This window comes from Protopterus annectens, chromosome 11.part0, assembly GCF_019279795.1.
Source record: "Protopterus annectens isolate FY-2018-M chromosome 11.part0, PAN1.0, whole genome shotgun sequence".
NCBI lineage: Eukaryota > Metazoa > Chordata > Ceratodontiformes > Protopteridae > Protopterus > Protopterus annectens.
The window spans coordinates 310,781,862-310,805,641 of NC_056745.1; the positions used below are offsets into that span (position 1 = coordinate 310,781,862).

At 37.3% G+C, this 23,780-nt stretch overlaps 1 protein-coding gene across 1 annotated transcript in view; it reads left to right on the top strand.

Annotated features, from left to right (window-relative positions):
* Positions 1–7,850: 7,850 nt before the first annotated feature.
* Positions 7,851–23,780, top strand: part of NEDD1 (NEDD1 gamma-tubulin ring complex targeting factor) — a 955,822-nt gene continuing 939,892 nt past the window's right edge. The window contains exon 1 of the mRNA XM_044087817.1: positions 7,851–8,244. The gene's annotated coding sequence lies outside the window, so the exon portion shown is untranslated. The remainder of the gene's footprint in view (positions 8,245–23,780) is intronic.

Below are 23,780 nucleotides of genomic sequence, written 5' to 3' on the forward strand. Positions count from 1 at the left end.
ATCACATGATGCATGTGAAATGCAATGCATTTAGGGATCAGTGTCTTAAAGTGTGTGGACTATAACCGACAGCAATAAAAATAAAAAAATCATTAGAAATTGAGAAGCACTGGTTTAGAATGTAGACAGTATGCAAATGGCTTGTTAGACCAATGTTTAAAGCATGTGAAACAAAATTTACAAATGGATATAATACAGAGGTATGAATGCTGCATTTCATTTAGTAGAGATATATCTGTGAGAGCTGGCACTATACTCTACATTTGTACTTCATTTGCCTGTTATGGAAGTGTCATTATGAAACTTCTTTTAATGAGAAAAGTCTAAGTAGTTTTAAGAAAAAGCTTTTATTGGTATTTACTGTTCCAACTACGTTTTGAGTACTACTGGTCCACCTTTATGGTGTCATTTTTTTATCCTGTTATAACAAGTGAGCAAGTCTTCTAGTAATATACTTGGAAACTTGAAGGAAAACGTATTTTCATCTAAAAGCTTGTACAGGAGCTGCTTTACTGTTTTTCCTCAAACTACTGTATCCTATGATTGGCAAAAAGGTATACAGGGAAATAGTCACTTCCTTGGAACAATAGGTCTTTGATACTAAAGTCTGTCTTGTTCATCAGTGCTATATGGGGCAGGGACAAAGGGCTTTCCTAAAAAGATGTTATATTTATTCATGTTTAGTGGTAAACCATTATCTTTACCCAAGTTGCATGTTCTGTTGAACCCTGTCAGTAAAATCAACACATGGTGGGGATAATGTTCCTTAATGAGCCAAAGGCTTTTTGTCTTGTAGCTGTATGTTCCCAAAATAATGATTAAAACTAGTGACCCAACTGTGGAGCCCTGTGGCACTCCACTGGACACTTCCACTAGTCCAGAAATTTTATCATTTAACTTTACAATTAAGATTTGGAATATAAATTTTCATTGCAGCGAACAACAGATATATTAACCCAAATCTTACTAACATTTATATAACTCCTCTCTGTGGGACACAGGACCAAAGGTAATCAAATTTAGTAGGCATGGCATACCCTTCCAAAACCATGAGTAAACTACAAACACAAAAGTCACTGAGCCACTGTTTTATTAAACACAAGATAAGCACTTTCATATTTTAACAGTGATAGACTTCATCAGAAAATCCCATTTAAACAAGACGTTTTTGAAAAAAATCATGACCCATTAGCCTTTAAGTTCTTAAAGAAATATCACCGCCCCAATACATTCCATTCGAGTAGACTACTACTGTTACTGAAGCAACAATATTGTTGAATAAATATTTAAAAATATATAACTATTAAAATGTATGCCTTACTACCTATAATGTAACTATCTCAGGTAAGCTCGGAGTTTTAACAGACAAGCTAGAGAAGATACTTCTTTTAACCCTGGCGCACAGCCAGCATTCAGGAGGACCTGCCAGTACAATTCTGTTTTCTCCAGATGTAGCTCCCATGGCCCCCCTCTGGGATTCTAGACCACCTTTTCCAATACTGTAAATTTAAAACTGTGGTCCGGATTACTATTTATATGTTTCCGTAATACATTAGTTAGCTTGTATTTTTTTTAATTTCATACAAATGTCTGTAGATTCTCTTTAATTTTTCTCTCATTCTTACCAATGTCAAACCCAGAACACTGCTGACATAATGCCATACACACTAATTTCATAGTATTACAATTATATTTGCCAATAACTTTAAATTTCATATTCCTTACTATAAATGTCTCACCACTGTGAATATACTGGCAATAATTTCATCACCCATATCTATTCATTCCCAAACTATTTTTAATACTTGTATTATTTGCAGACTCAAAAATATTTTTCAGACTTCTCCCTTTATTGTAAACCATAATCAGCTTCTCTGTCACCTTTTGTTTTAACTCCCTATTTTCATCTAATATACACCAGTTCTTTTGGATAATCCACCTAATTGTATCATTTTCCAATGAATAGGCGGTTACAACAGTGCATCTAGCATTGAATTTACTGTCAGCTATCCATTTACAATTCAAGGATAAACTGATGTCCATATGTTGTAAAATAAGAGTGAAAATTTGATTGTTTCTCTTATTAATAACCTCATACATACAGCTATAAATGAAGCAAACAGGATAGCCTCTTTTCACAAACATGTTCTTCATAAAAAGAACATTTTTCCATAAAGTCTTCAAAGTCCAAAACCATTCAGGCTGTTCGGACAAATTGTCCTTTTACGACAGCTTTTTTTAGAGCAATGAGATGTGCACTGGTGTAATGCAGGAATCAGTATGTTGGCTTTCTGAATAGTTTAGATGTCAATCCCTTACTGACCTTGTCTTTAGCCAACATTACATCTAAAAATGAAACACTGTCTCTATTTATCTCATATGAGAATTCAAAAAAATTGGCAGTTTTATTAAGAAATTCAATAAATTGAGGATTATTTTCACCTCATCCTTCCATACTATAAATATATCATCCGGGTACCTTGTATAACGGCACCAAGACCCGACAAACCTACTGGTGAAAAAAAGTTCCTTTCCCATTCAGTATTAATAATGTTTACAAAAACAGGTCCACAAACCGACCCAATTACAACTCATTTTCCTGAAAAAAAATACTGCCACTCAAAAAATTGTTTTTCAATATTAAATCCATCATATCACCATAAGTAATTAATTATATCTTGGGCCAACTCACCACCCTTATGTAAAAAAAAAAAATCAATGAACCATTCTAACACAACAGAATGTGGGATAACTGTAAATAAATCTTTGAAGTTGATGGTTACAAAAACATAATTTTCATCATATGCCAGTCTACTAAATTTGCCCAAAAAGTCTCAGGAGTCTTTACACATATACTCCACATTTTGGAAAAGCCCTTTTAACTTTGTGTCAAAGAACTTGGCTACTGAATAAGTAATAGAACATCTGGCATCCACTATTGGTCTCATATGTGGGTTGTTAAAATTTGTGTATTTTGGGCACCACAGAGTCTATTAAATTAAGATATTCATATTCATTAAATTGAATCTGCTGTTGCATTAAGATGTCCTGTAACAATGCATAGATTTTCCTGAACATTTTCACTTCATTTTTAGAAACCTGTCTGTATGTATCAAACAATACAGCATATGTACGCTCCATATAATCACGTTAGTCTATTATAACTAACCACACTCCCTTGTCCGGTTTCATTATTCTCACATTTTTGGGCAATAACTCTTTCAACATTTCCTATTCGTGTTTAGTAAGATTCCAATTACCAGGTAAGAAATGCTTATTTCCCAATGTGTGCCTAACATCTAACTAGAACACCCACTCAAATGTTTAAAAACCTAAAACGAATCCAACAATTCCAGCAAACGGCAAACAATGCAAAAAATAAACTGGATGCAGCAGTTATTCAGGAAAACCTGGTTTTATGTATATGGACTAAACGGTGGTTTTTGAATCCACTCAAATGTTTGTTAAACTGGATACACTGGGGTGTTAACATGCTATTTTTGTAAACAGCTGTTGCAGACCCTCTATCATGAAATAACATACTCAAATCTAGTTTTCTCACAAATAATTTCAATTCAAAAAGACTACTGACTAAATTTGCTCTCACTGTTGGCACAAAAGTTGAAACCTTTTGAAAATAAATCAACATGTTCCATGCAAATCTCACAAGAACTTAAATACTTTAAAATCTCCAAAAGTACTGGTAGCAGTCACATACTGATTATAGTCCATTACTCCACAGCATTCGACCCAACACTCCTTGCTTCCAGTCCTTCTTCAACATAGGGTTCTGCCACTACCTTCACAAACCTATACTGATATACACGGAGAAACAGTAAATCACATATATCCTTCTGAATTCATTCTATAATGCTCATTTACAAGACCTCACAAAGAATACTAGTTAGGCTGATGTGTTTGTAGCTCCTGAAATTGGCCGCAGAGCCACTTTTGGGAATAGTGGCCATCATGGTCTACTTTCATATCCTGGCACTGTACTACCACTTAGTTTTGCCAAAGATGCTGAAATATCACAAGACTTATGGACAACTAAAACAGTACCATTATTGCCAAAAAAATAAAATTATCAATTGTTGTAATCATTAACTATTTGAAATGTCATCTGCCCTTACCCGTCAGGTTTCTGAAACAAACAGTTTGATCAAATGTCATCTCTCAAAGTCTTATCCCACTTGAACTCTCCAGTTATGTTAAAATTCAATGCCAAGAAATGCATAATAGTACCTTTTAGGAACTTGGCCACCCAGGGAAATTATGGTATCGATAAAATACACCCAGGGAAATGAGCCGGTAGAACGGGATTTGGGAACATGTACAGATAACCTGTCCTTTGATCAGCATGTGGTCAAGGTAATAAAAAAAAACGTCGCTCTCTCAACTTAAGTAAGGGTATGGCATATAGGTCCAGGAAAATCACTGTGCCACTATATTTGGCCCTCATGCAACCCATTATGGAGTACAAATCCCCCTTTGGCATATACCTGACCAGAAATGTGCAACAACCAGAATGGCTGCAAAGCCTCCTTACCAAAAAAATCCAGGCCATAAACACATTGCGCTATGCAGATCACCTTACAGCCCTATCCATATACATGGTCTCCTTGTATGTTAAGCAGAGATCACCTCTGAGTAGATGATATGCAACAAGAGTATAGCTGGAGTTTTTTTAGACAGTCAGCATAGGGCATCTGCTTTAAGCATGTGATTCTTTTAGTGAGGTATTTCTGTGGCCTTTACAGTTGTTGCAATGTCTTGTGAGGTACATACCAAATGGGGCATTGTACTCTATAATGGGTCTAATGAGGGATGAGTACAGTAGGACAATGACCTCCTATTTTCTGGATGAAAAGCCCTTAGTGATGAGGTGTGCCACATAGAAGGATTTCCTGACTGTTGTGGCAATGTGGTTATTGAAGGTGAGACCACTGTCCACTTGTGTCCCCAAGTCCCTTATCACACTTCCGGTTTTTAGTGTACTACCACTTATGTGGTAATTCATGGGTACATGTTTTTCCCCAAAGTGGATAACTATACATTTCTTGGCATTTAGCTTGAGCTCATGGTTTTGTTACCAAGCATCTTTTTCTGTAAGGCCCTTTTGTAGAATATCCAGAACATTTGGGGATTCAATAATGGCTCTCAGTTTGCAATCATCTGCGAACTTTGTTAGCCAGAGTCCCTTAGTGCTGGCCTGTACTTCAGAGAAGTACATGCCAAACAAAAGCGGTCCCAGAACTGAACCCTGAGGTACTCTACTTGTCACTTGTCTGGAGCTGGGTTTTGAGTTGGCTACTTTTACAGTGTGGGTTCTGTCAGTAAGCCAGTTGGCAACCCATTGAGTGACATAGAGATTAATGCCCAGCTTAGTAAGTTTATCTAGGATTCCAAAGTGGGGGATGGGGTCGAATTATGCTCTGAATTTCGGGAAAAGCATGCTTGTTAAGCACTCTTCTGACATCATAAAGGTGCTTAAGCTTTTATTAAGTACCTCTTACTACTGTTAAGCTCTAATCACACACTAGGGCCTTAACAGCAGTCAGTGGTCACCACAAAACAGCTATGGGAAGTTCACTTCAGTCAGACTTTTCTTTTTTTTCTCTAACATCCAAAGTGTTTAATAGCTTCACACTACTCCTCTGTGGTGGTCTCTCCCTTTTTTAATTTCTCCAAATCTTTTGGGTTTCTAATACCATGATGGGGCTGGACCTCATTCAAAATATGATGAAAGTTCATGAAATTAGTATTGTTTCAATCTTTAATGTCAGCCAAAAGTGCTCTTTGCAGCACCTGCAATGTGTCCAGTAATGAGTCCTTCTGCAATTCGTATGGAGCTACATGTATTGGTAACATATTTAAATATGATCGTAGATTCTTTTTTATAAGACCTGTTGCGCCTACTACTACTGGAAATGTCTGGGTATCCTTCTCCCACATTGCTCTCGTTTCTGACGGCAGATCCTGATACTTTATGATTTTATGTTTCTCTGAACGCAAGACACTGTAGTCACTGGGTGTGGTGATTTCAATGATCAGTGCTACTTTTGTCTTCTTTTCAGACCACAATATCCAGCTTTCTAGCATCTATCTTTTGAACTGTTGGTAATGGGTGATCCCATGCGATGTATGTATGATGCTTCGTGGCTCATGTTTCTTGGCTCATGTTTCTACTGTTTTCAGTCACTTCAGCACCATAATGTTTGCACAATCCCCAGTGCAACAGTCTTGCTACATTATTATGCCTTTTAGTATACTATACAGTCTTTCTGTCATTAGTATGTCACAATCAGCAATGAGGTGTGCGACTGTTTCCAATTCAATTTTACAAAACCTACATTTGTCTGTTTCTCCCACATATTCAATGGACTTTGTAAACCAGCATGTACGCAGCCCACTATCTTGGGTCGCCAATATTAACCTTTCATCTCTTGGTTGGGGTTCACTTCTCCATAACCATTCCTGTGTTAGTTCCTGATCAACATGAGGTTCTTTCAGACATTTTCTATACTTGCAACTATTATCTGGTCCTTCACCTTATATTCGTTATTTTGTTCTTTGGCACATTCAGTTGCTGTCTGATTTTTATCTACTTTTGGTTTGATTACCATTCCTGCTTGACGGCAATGTGCTTCTGCTGGATTAAGCAGAGAAGTCATCTTAGATTTATTCTCTTCATGTTTCAAAACTTTCACTACGTTAGGGTCTTGTGAGGTCAGCAGATATGTGTGGAGTCGCACGATTGCAGACTATACATGTAATCAGTTTCAAGGAGGCCCATCCCTCCTCCGGAATGGGGAATATATAATCCTGGTATGCACTGATATCTGGTGAGCATGAAGCATCCTTCTTGTTTTTCTGTCTAATCACTCCAAAACTGTAAGTTAGGACAGGAACAGCAAATTGGCTTATGGCTTGGATTTTGTTCCCTAGATGTGAACTCTGTTTTCAGTAACATCCCTAGTATGGACAAACACAAAAATGTAACATTCACCCAACTGCCTCTTCAGTCTAATTTCTAGGTATGCGCAAGCACTGAAATGAAACATTCACCCAAGCGACCCCTTCAGTACTAGAACTTAGTATGCCCTTCCCCGCTACGAAAACGTGAAGCCCCGGACTATGAATATTGCCCCTTACGACAGAAATAAGATTCTATTATTGCAGCAGGCAGAAAAAAACAAAAACAAAACAAAAAAAAAAAAACAATAAAAACTTCTCTTTCAAATTACAAAATGTCTCTTTTGCCCCACCAGCCTTCAGCATCTTACAGCCCTCCTGCCTGGGTGCCCTTAACTCTTGTTCTCAAGTTTCACATCAGGAGGTCGAGAAAATGACAGCTCCTCAACATTTTCTTCGCTTTAGATAGTTATGTCAACGTTACTACATAAAGGTTAGTATAACAACTTGCTATTCTAGCTACACCATTTGCGTAGCCAATCTTGCTCTGGTCTTGTACATTTTTTGGTGTAAAGAACCGATCTACTTGCAGATTTTGCTTTGCTCCTTGTAAGAACGTAGTATTACGACGAAACAAACAAAGATTGCAGTGCAAGTTACTGTATCCAATGAGCTTGTCATTACCAAAGACCTCTAGTTGCCAGTCTGATACCAGACTCCAAGGACCTTTATCACACGAACATGCTTGAAAAAAATTTTGGAATTATAACAGCAACAACGAAATTTACACAGAAACTTTGGAAGACAATCTATGATATACACGAGTACAACAAACTACCAACCACACACACACTGCAGCCGGCTAGTTTGCCCTAGTAGAGCCACCGTTGTAATAAAGGTGGGGGACGGCGCGTAGAACGCACTGACCCCTGGGAGTCACTGACTGCTCCTAGCGCGGAAAATTTTATACTGTTTCGAAAGTTTTGTTTTGGTTCCGGTGGGATAATTTTATTTTACTAAAAGTAATAAGCTTTTCTGGTTTCATGTTGTAGTTGCTTCATTGCAAACAACCCTCACTGATTCGAGGAAAAGCAATGGAGTGTTCTGACCCGATTTAGTCTTTTTTATAGTGCACTGGGCAGTATTCATCGATTTTTTGGCAGCAGTTAGGAGTAATATCTTTGCAGTTTTGCTGGTGTCATTTTTTGATGTCGGTATGAGTGGTCTTCGATGAGTGGAGTTTGTCTCGTTTTTACTTTTAGTCTCACTTTTCTGCTGGAAATTTGGATATAACCGGCCTTGTAAACAGTGCAGGAGTCATAGCAACAGGTCAGAACTGTTAATATGACATTTCACTATGAAGTTAATTGTTTAGAAACTTAACTTGCTGGCTTATCTCTTGCTACCTGGTGGTCCTATTTGATTCTTATTTCATATTCTGTTGCACTCTTCCTTTTACCCGAATTGCTTTGTATATGTTGCCATATTACTTTTAGTGTTCTTCGCTGTCATGGAATTTGTAGTCTGTATAATTGCTTTCTGTGAATTCATGACATTTTGGGAGTAGTTATGTTCTCGTATTACAACTTACTTCCATTGTTGTTGAACTGTAATAATATTGTTAATGAATTGGTTTTGTTAAATTTATTTTACACATATATGCAACACCACGTCGATTCACTTGATACAGTTACACTTCTTTCTCTGTTTTATTTTTTCATTCAGTTTGCTGTAATAGCATAACAACATTTGATAAGTCACACTCTTTCCTGAGCATCTGTCTTGTTCCATCGTGTTGTACTGCTCTTTCTTTTCTTATTAAGACTGTGGATCGTCAGCTGTAAATACCGCAGCTTTATTTCATTTGCGGCTGCTTGATAGCGGTTCACTGTTATTTTGAATGTGTTCAGTGAATATGATTCACTGCATGAGACCAACGTTAATTAATGCTTCAAAATGTGTATGTCTGAAACCATAAGGTTGAAATTTGCATTTTGTAAGTGTGTCATGTTGCAAAATTCAAACTTTATCTCACTTTGTGTTGTAGTGTGTACCGGCAGTATTGCAAAACAACACACACCAAGTAAAGGTAGTCTTTATTACCTAGTCCATGGTTAGTAGAACAGAACGGGGCATCTCTCTCTTTTTCTCTGACGTTAGTAACTCAGGTTCAAGTATGTATTTTATTACATTTGGACAAATTTGACATGTCCATGACCCACTTTCACTGTAGGCCTGGAGAAGGAGAAAATGTGCATCATACAACAGAAGCCTACAGAGGCATAGGTTTTGTATAAGAGCATTACCCTACCAGATGCGCAGTAGCAAGGACCGCCCAGCACTCTGCTCATGACGTTTATTTTGAAAACTGCTTTGAATAAACATGGCAAAACCATCCTCAGAAAGATGAGTATGCTAAACATTGTAATTATTTAAATACAAAGCCTTTTCTCCAGTATTTGCTGGTATCAGGATTTCAATTTACAGTCATCCAAAGCTTCAATAAATTGCATCTCATGGCGATGTTGTACTTTACTGGCTCACCTTCAGTTTCGTGCAGGAGTGGGCTTGACGAGATGATTGACGAGCGAAGCTGAATATGAAATGAGGCATGATTGGCAAGCCATGCATATTAGCCACTGACACTAACTCAGCTGCTCATCTACATTCATTGTATGCATCATGCTAGGGGGCCAGTGTCAAAATATACCCTTCTTTTGGGCGAAGATTTAATGTTATTGTCATGCAGCATTACACTACTAGGTTGCAGTTGAACTATAATGAAAATTTTAGACAAGACAGTTCTCTAGTTCCCATGTATTTAAGTACACTTGCAGCATTACAGTACTGGTCGTTATATATCTAAGTGGCGGCGGGGAGGTGTGGGGGACGCAGCACCCGCACAGGAGTTGGTATATCCAAGAGGCGGGGGCTGTGGGGGGCTTGCCCCCTGCAAAAGCTAAGGGAAAACATGTAAAGGATGTGGAAATCGCGTTAAATTATTCACACCTTTGGCTGGAAAACCACGTAGTGTTGGTTATTCATGAGAGCAGCAACACTTCAACCAGCTGGGTTGGGGTTTGGGCGGCGCTTGCTACTGCGCAACTGGTGAGCCAGTCAAGTAAAATATCGCCCATCTTAGACTATATAATTTGGCAGAACATGTACTTACAAATGCTGTACCGATCCAAACAGATTTACCTATGCAAACAAATACAGAATATGCTGCAGTTATACAAAAGTATTACACTATTATGCTGAGAATTACAATTCTTTAAAGGGGAGGGGTGCGAACACATAATATGCTGCACGTATAAAAACTATTACACAGACTTAAAATTTGTATTCTGCAAAGGTGTGGGTGGCGACCTTTCTGGGATGTCTTTTTTTATTGCATTTATTGTATGTATTTATTGTCCCACTGCCTCAGAATATTGCTTGTTGCTTTATCTCCAGAAAATGCTTAAAGAAAGGTGAGGTGGGGCTAAAGCAATTACTGCAGGGGGGGTGGGGCTAAAGCAATTACTGCAGTGGGGGGTGCACGGGTTATGGGCATGGATTGCAAAATGGGAACTTATGGATACTGCGTACATACTGCCCTTCTGACCCGCATCTTACCCTATAACACAGTATGTGGTTAAGTACAAAGTGACAAAGCAAGTCAGATACCCGGGACATGCAGTGTTTTTGACGGTATACTTATAAATGTAGAAAATTAGGCCAATTTTATTTAATCTCTGTTTTACATATGTACTAAATGCTATAGTATTTCTAAAAATGCATGAAGCCTGTGTTTAAAAACGGCAAAAGAATGAATATTCACAATGGGTATTCACCATCTCACTGTATAATCTGCATGGCTTCTCACTCAGCCCTGTAAATCATGTAGGACACGCCCATTCCTGAGCAAAAATCACAGTGGGATAATGTTCTTGTTTTTTGCGTGTGATTCTCTGTTATACCTCCTTGAAAACACAGTAAAAGTAGCTCATGCAACTCATACTAATTTTCCTGGAGGATGTGCAACTTGAAACTTCAGATAATGATCTGCCAAGTAAAGAAGTGAAGTATGTGTACATCTGTGTGTGGGTGCCTCCATTTTCACTGATATGTTTTTGCACGGGCATGACTGAAGTACTTAAAACCTATATTCTACCCGTCTTATCCATGTACTCAAGTTCAGTCATACACAATAGCAAACAAAAACAAAACAAAACTGAGAGAGGAACGCTAGCCTCAAATTTGTCTGAATAGTGGCAGTGTTACGGGGAGATCTTAATAGGTTCATAGAAGATTACTAGAGCACTTACAAGCCTAGCCAGTTTACCCAATTTTCTACCCTAGGGGAAAGATAGCAAAGGTCAGTAAGTGGGGTTTTAACTATTTTTACAGACTGCCTGTGTCCATAAGGGACATAGGCATCACTTCAGTAATGAATCTGCAATTTCCCATCCATCGTTCAAGTGAATAGGAAGCCTATTCCAGAGGAAGGGCAGTCTCTGGGGCACAACATATGTCTCTCCAGCATGATGTGTTCATGTCAGAGATCAGGTTTAGATCTTTGGAGCAGCTAACGCTTGTGCAGTTAATTTTGTGAATATGAAACATTTTCATCAGGGCTGGGTCAGAGAATGCCGTGTAGGTCAGATGTTAAGGTGTAGGGTTGGGGGAAGGGACAGCATTAGGGTTAACACCCAGTCCTAAACCCTCTGCACCACCTTAGTCTTCTTCTTTCAGCTGCTCCCGTTAGGGGTTGCCACAGCGGATCAACTGTTTCCATTTCTTCCTGTCCTCTGCATCTTGCTCTGTCACATCAACCACCTGCATGTCCTCTCTCACCGCATCCATAAACCTTATCTTAGGCCTTCCTCTTTTCCTGTTACCTGGCATCTTCATCCTTAACATATTTTTCCCCAATATACTCTGCATCCCTCCTCAGCACGTCCAAACCAATGTAATCTTGCCTCTCTGGCTTTGTCTCCAAACCTTCCAACCTGGGCTGACCCTCTAATATACTTAATCCTAATCCTGTCCATCCTCGTCACACCCAGTGCAAATCTTAACATCTTCAACTCTGCCACATCAAGCTCTGACTCCTGCCTTTTTCTCAGTGCCACTGTCTCCAACCCATATAACATAGCTGGTCTCACTACCCTCTTGTAGACCTTCCCTTTCACTCTTACTGGTACTTGTCTGTCACCAATCACTCCTGACACTCTTCTCCACCCCCTTCATCCTGCCTGTACTCTCTTCTTCACCTCTCTTCCACACCCACCATTACTCTGAACTGTTGATCCCAAATATTTAAACTCATCCACCTTCACCACCTCTACTCCCTGCATCTTCACAATTCTTCTATCCTCCCTCTCATTCACACACATATATTCTGTCTTAGTCCTGCTGACATTCATTCCTCTTCTCTTTAGAGCATATCTCCACCTCTCCAGGGTCTCCTCCACCTGTTCCCTACTCTCACTACAGATCACGTCATCCTCAAACATCATAGTCCACGGGGACTCCTGTCTGATCTCGTCTGTCAACCTGTCCATCACCATTACAAATAAGAAAGGGCTCAGAGCTGATCCTTGATGTAATCCCACCTCCACCTTAAACGCATCTGTCACTCCCACTGCAGACCTCACCGCTGTCACACTACCCTCGTACATATCCTGTACCACTCTTACATACTTCTCTGACACTCCCGACTTCCTCATACAATACCACAACTCCTGTCCACAAAGACACAATGCATCTCCTTCTGACCTTCTCTGTACTTCTCCATCTGCACCGCCTTAGTAATGGGTGCTAACCCTAATGCTGTCTCAACCGTAACTCTACACCATAGCGTCATTAAAACCTTCCCTTAACATTGCCAGTAAACAAGACAGACCCGGACACTCAGCATTCACAAACACTATATCTAATCCCTAACCTAATAGTTAATCTTGTCCTAAAATACACAAACCAATCCTTTACTTATCCCCAACCCTAACTCACATATACAGACACGCTCTGTCACCCCCCCCATCTCCTCTTACCTGTATTAACATTTCATACCATCAACAAATCTGCCATTCGGCCATCCACACCATTGACGTTAAACCACACTCCTGCGTTTGTCAGACAGACATACATTTTGTAAAATGCAGGGGTCCCACATGTACACACAATGACATATGTTGCCAGTACCTTATATAATATATAGTGGCCAGTTTTTTCAGCTTTAAAAAATTATTAAATTTCAAACAATATGAAATCTAGTGACGGTGTAGTGGAGTGTCAGTAGCCTAACAGGTAGCACACTCACCTTTGTTGCTGGAAGTCCAGAAGAATGTGGGTTCTTTTCCCACTGCAGGTGATTGCATTTGGCGCTGCAGTGCAATTTTAGGGGGTGTCCTTAGTGTGATGTCTTTGGGATGACATGTTAAACAGAGGTGTCCCCTCTGCTTGAGTTGCTGTTAGCTCTGGTGGACTGCTAAAATTCCTTGGCACATATCAAAAAATGTAGAGGTCCTTTATTAAACTTACATAATACAATACATCCATTTTGTATACAAAATTTATAAATTATTTACAATTATTTAAAATATTTGCAAGTGATTCGTACTTTTTTCAACAGCAACTCTTTTTGTTTGAACTTTCAAATGCCCCCACCCTTTCTTCTACAGCCAAGTTTGTATTTTTTTTTTTCAAAGTTTTCGCTAATACCCATTTTCCATTATGTTTTATCTCATTCATTCTTTCATACCATATAATCCATATTGTACAGCACAATTAATCATCTAATTTACCTATATCTTTTTTTCATGTTTTCATAATGTCCATATTCTATTATGTCCATGTTTTTGCAGTTAACATTTTTTAGTCCTTTTAAACAGTCCGTCACATATTTCTTTCCATAATTAATTCACTCTTTTCACATTAAAAATGTAACATGTTCAGTAGTCTCTAATTCTCCACATTGGATATGTATTCTATCCTTTATTGATTTATGTGGCATATATTTATTTATAGATGACCTTCGTAAACAATCTGTACATTCTATATATTTTTCCCATCTTTTCGTTCTTGCTTTTGCTGCTTTCACATTATCTTTTGTTTCCAAGCATACACATAAAATATTTCCATTATATTATCATATCATATTTTCCTATTCTTGTCTATATTTTTTAAACCAGTCTTCCATAGTAATATTTTTTCTTGGTATAATTTCATTTCCATACTGGTGATCCCTTTACATCTTTTTAAATGAAGATGTATATGCAATTTAGTTTACTAAAGCCAGACCTCCTTCATTTTTATTAACATACAAAATTCCTCCTTTAATAGAATTCAACCTAGATCCCCAATTGAATGTGAGTAATACGTTCAGTAATTCTTGTGGTATAATATACACACTTTTCAGATGTGCCATTTTACCGAATACCACTGAATTGGTTAAATATATTTTTTGTCTAGTATGAAAGTTTAAAAGTTCTCCAAAATGTACACATACAGTGAGCTCTCATTTAACCAGAACTCAAGCAACCAGCACTCTCAAGGAACCAGCAAAAAAAAAAAAAAAAAAAATTCGAAGAAATACAGTGCAATTTTCATGTGTTGCACTTTTTCCCCTTGCAGAAACATACCTTACATTTTTAGAGTTTTATAGTTTTAAAAAGGAAGATAGGATTAAATTTCCTCTCTTCCCAACCTGAAAACAAGTCAAACCAAACACATAGGTTAGGGTATGGTATTAGTCAGGCCTATTTTAATAGTAACTCTCGGGCAACCAGAAACTACAGTTATCTGGCATCTACCAATCCCCATGGGTACCACTTAACTGAGAGTTTACTGTACACCTAATTTTAAGTATCATATCTTTCCATTGTTTGACTCTCTTGTTCACTACCAGACTTTATTCCCAAAATTTCTATTTGTTCTTTATTGAACTGAATACCTTTAATGTTTCCAGAGAACCCCAGTCCTTTACTTTTTTCTTCATTAATACTTAACTCTAACACCTTTAGTTTTTTGTGTGTGAATAGCTATACCCATCCATTTTGTATTGTTTACAACTAGTACTAAATCTGCGTAAGAGAACATCACCCTTGCTTAATACCACTCTTTAGTTTTGCTGTCTCACTTATCCTACTGTTTATTACCAATCTCAGTTTATTCTTGTTATAAACAGACTTTAACGCATTGATTATTTTATTACTTATGTTATATTCTGACAAAATGTCCCATAGTGCTTCATGCTGGATTTTGTCAAATGCTTTACTTACATCATATACTAATGATTTTAAGTCAGTTTCCCTATTTATTACATCTTCAACCAATTCTCTTATTAATAGTTCTTGGCTTCCTTTTTCTTTTATTCCAAATATTGTTTGAGTCAGTAATTTATTAGCCTTACTTATTCTTTTTTCTGCTATTTTCTGAATCTTGTAATCTGTATTATCTAATACTAAGGGTCTCCAATTTTTGGTCTGGTTTTTTCACCCTTTTTCCATATCAATTTCATTGCTCCTGTACATATTCTTTCATCATTTATATATTTTTCAAATCATTCAATACCTTTAGAAAATACTCTTTGTGCCACTCTTGCTTGTCCCTATAAATTAAATATTCAAGTCCGTCTAAACCTGTGGCTGCATCTACATTTACTGTTTTCAATAAATCATTAAATTCTTTCACTGTAATATTTTCTTCCATTGCTTATTATCCTCATCAGTTTTTTAAGCTCCATTCTTTTTTCTTATAGATTTGCCTATCGAAAACATTTTAAAAATGACATTTGTCTCAATTTCTTTGTGCATATTCACTGTACAACCATCTTCATTCTTGAATACTCTTATTATTCTCACATTCTGATTAACCATTTTACTTTATATGGTGCTACTTCTTCCTTTCTTCCTGGTAAAAATATATTTAAGTGACATTTTTTAAATTTTTTCTTGATTCATTTCATATAACATTCTTTTTTTTCAAGAAATTTTTCTTTATTATATGCTATACATCTAAAGATTTTATTACTGATTTCTTTTATATTTGTCACTATCTTGTGAACTTTTGTCCTTTGCCTTTCTAATATCTCTTTTTTTCATATTTTTCTTTTCAACTCACCACCAGCTTGTCTAGTGTTTATAAAATTCTCTAATGTTTATATGATCCAGCCATAATCGTTATATTATTTTCTTCACTTGCTCATTTAAGTCTGATTCATTAATTCTATTTATACCTCTCCTATTCTTATGCAACCTATTCTTTCTTGAATTTCTATCCTAATTGCAGCATGATCTGAGAACCCTGTAATTTTGACTACTTGATGTAATTTATTTAAACCTTCTGATATATAATCAATTTCAGTTCTTAGATTACTCCATTTATATGTCCAATGTTTGCTTTCCCACAAAAACATTTTTGCAGCTTTTAATCATATCAGAAATAACTTACATCCACCCCTTCATGCAATGTCTTAGATCACAATTAAAGTCTTCCACTACTATTACTTGCATATTTACACTCATGTAATCAATTACTTTCTTAAACATGGTAGTCTCTTTGTTTTTGTATGGTGTGTATAGTGCAATGATCCTATATATTTGATTCCTTCAACTTGTATCTAATACTGTTATTTTTTCTAATGTTACTAATGTGAAATACAGATACTGTACATGAACATTTTTCATCTCCTAGGTTCCATATTGCTTTGTGTCCCCGTAACTCATTAACTTGCATTCTTTCATCAGCTGCTGTTCATGTACCTGTTAGTACTGCGATATCCAGATCTAGCCTTTTACACCATTCCAACATTTCTAGTCTCAGTTGAACATTCTTTAAACTGTTTACATTAATGGCTAGGATTCTCACTTTATGAAATAGTGTTTATTACTTTTATCCTTTCCCTTTTTTATTCCTTTCTATACCTATATTTTTGAATTTGAGTTCTCTTTTTCCAGTAGAATTTGTTTTACATTTGACTTTTATCCATTTATCATCACCTTCATCCCTTGAATTATTTACTTCTACCTCTATTTCCCCTTTTTACTTTTTGTTTCCTTTATGTTTTCATGTACTACCATTCCTATATCAACTCCAATCATTTTTTTCTTGTTGGTTTTCTTCTGTATTATCTACTAACACATTCTCTCTATTTTGTTGTGCTACTGTTACCTGTATATCCTTTTCTGTTTCTTTACAATCCATCCACAAATGCCCTATTTTTTTTTCACACTTTATACATTTTTGTTCACTTTTTTTTTTCACTTTGTGACCTATTTTACCACAAATGAAACATTTCTTTTTATCACGGTTAATTAAATGATCAACATGTGTTTGGTTGTCTCCAATATCTAACAAATCCCTTATTCCCTTCCACATAAAATAATGCATTTGCTGAGCATAATTAATCATTTTGCATTTTCAGTACAACACCACATTCCCAACCCACAGTCCATAAACCTTTGTTGTCATAGATTTTTGTAACGTCCAAAACATTTCTACACACAGTTCTTAAATATTTTTTTAAATTGTCTCTTTCAATTTCAGTTCAAAATTCTACTGATATTCTCTTTTTTTTTTAGCTTCTCTAGTAAAAGCCTGCACCACATACGTGTTCCAATGGTTTTCATCTTTTTTTGTTTTTCATACTATTGTAAGAACAATGCCATAAACTGCATCTCTTCGATGAAAATATCACAAAAAGTGTCTTTACCAATACATATAAACGCTTTTACCTCTCTGGGTTTGACACCTGGTGGTAAAATGATGCTGTCCCCATACTTCATATCTGTCCAGCTCCTTCTTCCTCTCACTGCTTATTCTTACCCAATAATTTCTTTTGACTTTTGCCTTCCTCTTTTCTCGCTTTCTCTCTTTGAGCGTAGGATTTTTGTCTCTTCTTTCCTTATTTCCTGCACTATTTTTTCCTAGATTCTGTCCATAATCTCTCCCCACAAAGTTGCCTTCTCACTTTCTGGTTCGCTGTGTTCGACTAGCTTTTTTAAGTAGACATCCTGCAGCCCTCCCAACTGGAGGGTTATAACAATACACCCCTGTGTTGTAGACTTGGACACAAATGGATTTTGTTGAAAAATTACCTCCAAATCTGCCATCTCTACTTCTAGTATACCCTTTTGCCTCTTACTTACTTCTGCCATACTCTCCTTCCTCTCCTGTCCTTCGCTTCCAACTCCTTTTCTATTACATTTGATACCCCAGCTGTTTGATTTAACAACTTATTTTGCCTCACATACACTTAAAGCACTTTTTTTTTCTCCTGTGTTTGAAAACTTCCTGCTTCTCTGAACCACCTGCAGGCCCAGACTGGAAGACAGAAAATGTAAAGCAAAATTGTGTCCCCGTACACTCTGAAAAGAGTAGGGGAAGTTCTTAGATGCCCTATTCAAATTTCTTATACTAATATAAATACCACTGCCAGTCTTCCCTTAGAAGAGGCCACTAGACTAATGGGACTAACCCAGTCAAGAAATGATAGATGTAGGTAGATGATACAGTTGTTATTGTGTACAAAGAAAATCATTTTCTTTAATGGGCATTACAAGTAAACACTACATTTCCAGAGAACAGCAAGCATAAGAAGGAATGCCCAGACAAAGATGAATTGTACAGAAGGAAGGTGGAAGTTAAAAAAAAATGGAAGAGACTAGAAGAAAAGGTGTGTGGGAAGGTGACAAGAAAATGAAAGGGGGGAGTAAGAGAAGACATAAGAAGGTGGAAAGAGAAGTAGAGGAACATATGAGTAGTGTCTCACTCACTCACTCACTCACACACACACACACACACACACACACACACACACACACACACACACACACACACACACGCGCACACAATGTGAACTGTGAAGTCCTGTCTTATTCAACAGGGACATTTTATTTCAAAGTAAAGCGCTATGTAATCTTTGTCTGTTATGGCCACAGAAAAGAATAAGAAAACCGCAGGATACAGTCTGTGATAAAGCAGAGTCACAATCCAAAAAAAGTACCAATAAAGAAAAAGACTCTGCAGCACTAAATGCTAAAGACTTTTATTAAAACAAACAAAGCTTTTGGATTAAATATCTTTCATCAATGTGATAAAACTTTACATGAAATACTGCAATAAATACTAGATTTGCATTAAGCACAAGACACAGCCCAACCAATCCCATCACAGTATTAATTAATGGCACAACACAATCATTAAAAATATACTTAATATATGTTTTTACATTTTTTTGAGAAAATATTTAAATTTAAAAAATAAGAAAATTTTTATTAAAATAACTTTATATCTAGCCACAGGTTTAAGGCTAACCATCTTATTAATTTCTGGTAAATGATCAGCTTGCATACGGGCAATCCAATCATATTCCCTAAGCTCAAGTTTATTATTGATATCACTGCATCTAGAGTCTATAACCTAAATGCAAATCCATGAAATACTCCTTTATCAGCCAAGAGCTTTGCTAGTGCATTAGTCATAACTCCTCTACTTATATCAGATTTATGCTCGATGATTCTTTCTTTTAATTTTCTTTCTGATTTCCTTATATAAAAGCTTGTACATTCTGTGCAGGTTGCTAGATAAATAACAAGGGAAGTATTACATGTAGCAGAAAATGTAAATAAAAATTCTTTCCAGTTAAAGATATTAGCCTTGTAAATAAGGCTACAACAAGAACAGTTGTAATAAAAGAAAGTTCCAAATCTATTATATTATGTCCGATGCATCCTGGATGGCATATTTTTATAACGTAAAAAGGCTTCTAAAATTAGAGCAGTTCTTGTATGTGAAACTAAGTTCTGGTAAAGCATTTAAAATGCTTCAATTATTCATAATTACATCCTTCACAGGATTCGTATATCTGCTGTAAGTCATTACATAGCGTAAAGACCATTCATATTTATTATTGATTTTAATTTCATCATATGTCTCAACAGTAAAGAAATATGGTTTAGCCTTGCCATCCCTTTCCTGTATGACTTCATCTTTAATAACATCAAGGGAATGTTGATCATAATCCCTTTCTTTAAATTCCATAGTTATCTCTGTCATTTGGTCTATGCAGCTAGTTAAGTCAGTAATTTAACTGATTTGCCCGTAAGTACTGGCTCTTAGTAATACCTTTGAAAGTGTGCTTAACATGCATGCTACCCTTATGTAAATGCCTATTAGCATGTACAGGCTTCCTATATGTACTAGTTTTTTATGTTTCTAATTTGTAACTTAACATCTAGAAAATCAGTTTCATTTTTAGAAGTCATTTTAAATACTAAGAAGTCAGTTATATGGTTCGCATAATTAACAGATTCATCAAGTTAATTTTCAGAACCTTCCCAGACCAAAAATAAATCATTGATAAAACGCTCAAAGGAGACCTTAGATTTATTATTGTCAGGACCATTAAAAACATATTCTTCTTCCCATACACTTAATGTTCATATAATAGTTGTCTGACGGCATTTACTCCATATTGATTGGGAATATGTTTTTAAATTTTAATGATTACTTGTTACTCTTGACAGAAGTGGACTGTATCACTCTAAAATTTTAAATTAGGACGGTTTGGAAAGTGGAGAACCGTCTGTGTCATGACAACTACTGCAGTGAGAGTTGTGTTTCAGAGAGACACCAACAGCAAAAATGATCCGTTTTGTTGATTTGTTCCATTTTGTGAACAATGGTGTTAATGCAGATTTATGATAGTATGGCATGAGAATAAAAGGTAGATAACAAAAACATTGCAGGTTTGGATGACACTGCAGGGTAAGACAATCATTGTGGTTTGTCTTAGTAAAGTGTTGCTAAGCTTTTGAGGTCAGAGACTGCTGATTTTCTCTGAGGGTCATACTTTAATTCCTTTTGTATGATGAGCTCTAAGGTCATCGAAGATTATTTGTGACAAGTTGCTACCTCAGCTGCTGTTGTCTTGAAAGACGTGAAGTTAAGGTACAGCGATGCTAGGCTCAAGCCCCTCCCCCAGTTGACATCACTAGTAACATCAGACAAGGTTCCGAAGTAGGGTCAGGACACCCAGCTATTTCAACTGCAGAAGGCATTAGAGTGAAAAGTCATAAAGAAGTGCCTTAAACGAGGACCTTTACTTTATTGTAACTGTTTAGTTAAGTACTTCCTGTAGTAGTGTAGGGAAATTCCACTACTGCCTTAGAATGAGTGCAATTTACCCCATTCACCTTATTCTATGAATACTGAGGTATATTGGGAATATTTTCCATACCAGGTTCCCTTCCTACTGTAGCTAATTTATTTTGTCTGTGGCTGTACCCTAGCGACTCTCCTGTTTGTCTCTCAGTTTATTGTAAGGCACAGTGAGTTACTAGTGATTTTTTTTTTCTTTTTTCTGCTACCTGTCCAGTGTGTGCTACATGTTTCTCACTCCTAACTCCTTGTTTACTTTCACCATCTGAGCTGGCCTAGTTCCACCTCCTTTAGCACCCTCATACTGCTATTTGATACCCTGTCCTTTTCCATCTGCTGCGGATATGATCTTCCCTGTTTTTATGGTGTTAAATACTTCAAACTCTTTGCTGTTAGTGTTTTAACACTGCCACTGCTATTGGTGTGCCCTAATTAGGGTTGCCACCTTTTGCTGTGGCTAAAACTGGACTAAAGCCACACCCCTCGCATCACCCATAACCCAACCTGTTCCTGCCCCTCCTCGCCCATGATCCGCCCATTTTGTGACACAATCTCTAACTCTTCCCACCTACAGCAACATAACCGTCTCGCAGGTAACCACTCATGCTCTCACTCCTCCAACCACAAAAATCACATCTGCCTCCTCTGCTCTTCGTACAGTTACATGCACCTAAATTTTATTAGGTTTACCTTTATTTTGTTGAAAGCTGTATGTGCGACGTGCAGAACGTCGAATGTATGGCTGCAAAGAACCATAATGCCGATTCACCATGTGCTTGAATGCCAAATTAACAAATGCTTTTTTCCCATTCAAACACATGGATCAAATGTCTGAAATGGTTTTCCAGCAAACCATTTTCGACATTTGATCCTTCGATGATGTCCGTTTTTCGGCATTATGGTTCGTGGAAACGTCCGTTCGCAGAAATGCAATTCAGTCATTCAAAGGTAAATATTTTATTATTAGTGTCCTTATTTATATTCTTCTTGTCATACCTCTGACTTCAAATGTCACTGATACTCATCCATTTCCTTTCTTATTATTACATAATTAGAATTTGCTAATAAGATTGTCTCCACTTACTTTTCTTCATTAACGCTACCTCTGCCTCCCTCTACTTCATACTACACTTCACTTTTTCTTCTTCTGTATGATCACCAAAATGTCAAATGTTTCTCCAAGCATCTTGATTCTGCTGCTGCTAGCATTCTCTGTAACAAACTGTCACTGTATACTTTCACCTCTGTACACCTCTCCTGCAGCAGTTTAGTTAACACTCTTTTTTTAGAAGTCAGGAGTAGCTATGCCAATATATCTACCTGCCTCTTTAGTCTCTCACCTTGTCTTTATTTTAAGCACAACCTATTTCACTACCACCACTCTACTCAAAAAAAAATAAATAAATAAAATTCATACAGGTCCCCTCTAAATCAGTAAACTACCTCTCAAAATTCCCACAGTGGGGTGATATCCACCCCAACCCAGACCCTGAAAACTCTCCAATTGTAATATAATTTAATTAATTTAATTGCAGTAGTTCTATTACACAGAGAAAGATAGAAGTGTTTCCATTTCTTGTTCTGATTTTAAACTCATTTTAATGGTCTGTATCTGCTTTAACTAAGGTATTCAAGCCTGTATTATTGATTCCAGTACAACGTTTCACTGCATTTTTGCTGTTTGAGTGGTCTAACTGTTGCTAAGCCCTAGTTTCATTCTTCTGTAATGAGTGTATGTCAGGCTAGTTCAGGACTTTTCTTTGCATTGGGGCTGTTTCAGGCCAGTAATTTCAGAGTCAAGTGTATAATTGTTTGTTCCTCCCATCCACCGTGTTGTAGTAGTGTTCTTAAACCCCCTCTCCCTGCTTTATTGGCGAGGTACTTTTGGGGTCTTTCCAGTTGCTGCAGGTGTTTGGTAAGGTACATCCCAAAAGGGGCATTGTACTCAATTATGGGCCTGATTAGGGATGAGTAAAGAGGCACGATGACCTCCCCTAATCTAGATGTGAATCCCTTCATGATTAGGTGGGCTATATAAAATGTTTTTCTAACCACTTTGGCCACGTGGTTGTCAAATGAGAGATTGCTATCAACTTGGGTCCCCAGGTCCCTAATTACTTCTTCTGTACTTAATGGATTACCACCTATGTGGTAATTTGTGGGCACTTTGTTTTGCCAAAGGGGATGACTATACACTTTTGGCGTTTAGCTTGAGGCCATGGCTCTGGCACCAGTTGTCTGTTTCTCTGAGGCCCTTTTGGAGGATGCTTGTGTCGGCTGGAGAGTCGATTATGGCGCCCAGTTTGCAGTCATCTGCGAACTTGGTCAGCCACAGTCCTTCTGTGCTGGCCTGTACCTCCGAGAAATATATACCAAACAAGAGAGGTCCCAGGACTGAGCCTTGTGGGACGCCACTTGTAACTGGTTTGGAGTCTGACATGGCTCCAGCAATTCTAACCATGTGGGTTCTGTCCTTGAGCCAGTTTGCAACCCATCTAGTGACATAGGGGTTTATATTTAGCTGGTGAGCTTATCTATAATGCCCGAGTGGGGTATTGTATCAAAGGCTTTTGCGAGGTCCAGATAGGCTGTGTGGACCACCTTCCCTTCACAATGGCCTTGGTGACTGTTTCAAAGAAGTCAACCAGGTTTAAGAGGCAGGATCTGCCCTTAACAAAGCCAAACTGGGTAGGATCCAGTGTCTGTAGGTCCCCAAT